This window comes from Monoraphidium neglectum (assembly GCF_000611645.1).
Source record: "Monoraphidium neglectum strain SAG 48.87 unplaced genomic scaffold scaffold03266, whole genome shotgun sequence".
Taxonomy (NCBI): Eukaryota; Viridiplantae; Chlorophyta; class Chlorophyceae; order Sphaeropleales; family Selenastraceae; genus Monoraphidium; species Monoraphidium neglectum.
Genome location: NW_014010362.1, coordinates 4,096 through 4,450, shown reverse-complemented (window position 1 = coordinate 4,450; position 355 = coordinate 4,096).

Genomic DNA, 355 nt, shown 5'->3' with positions numbered 1-355 from the left:
AGCGTAGTCTCTCTCTCTCTCTCTCTCTCTCTCTCTCTCTCTCTCTCTCTCTCTCTCTCTCTCTCTCTTTCTCTCTCTCTCTCTCTGTGACCAGCAGTCACGGCCGTCATGGCCGTCACGGATGCACCGGGTCACGGTATCGCCACAGATTGATCACGGCTGTCATAAATTATTGCCTTGTGTTTCTCTTTGGGTACCCCTGGAGCGGTCATGGCCTTCATCATGCCTGCGTAAGTTGCGCCTCCTACTTGCAATGTAATTAAATGGAGGTGACATTTGCCGGCGGGGCTTCTGCACTTCTGCGACGAGTGCCATGGCCGCTGCAATTGTCGTTTGTTGGTTTGTTGGTTTGTGT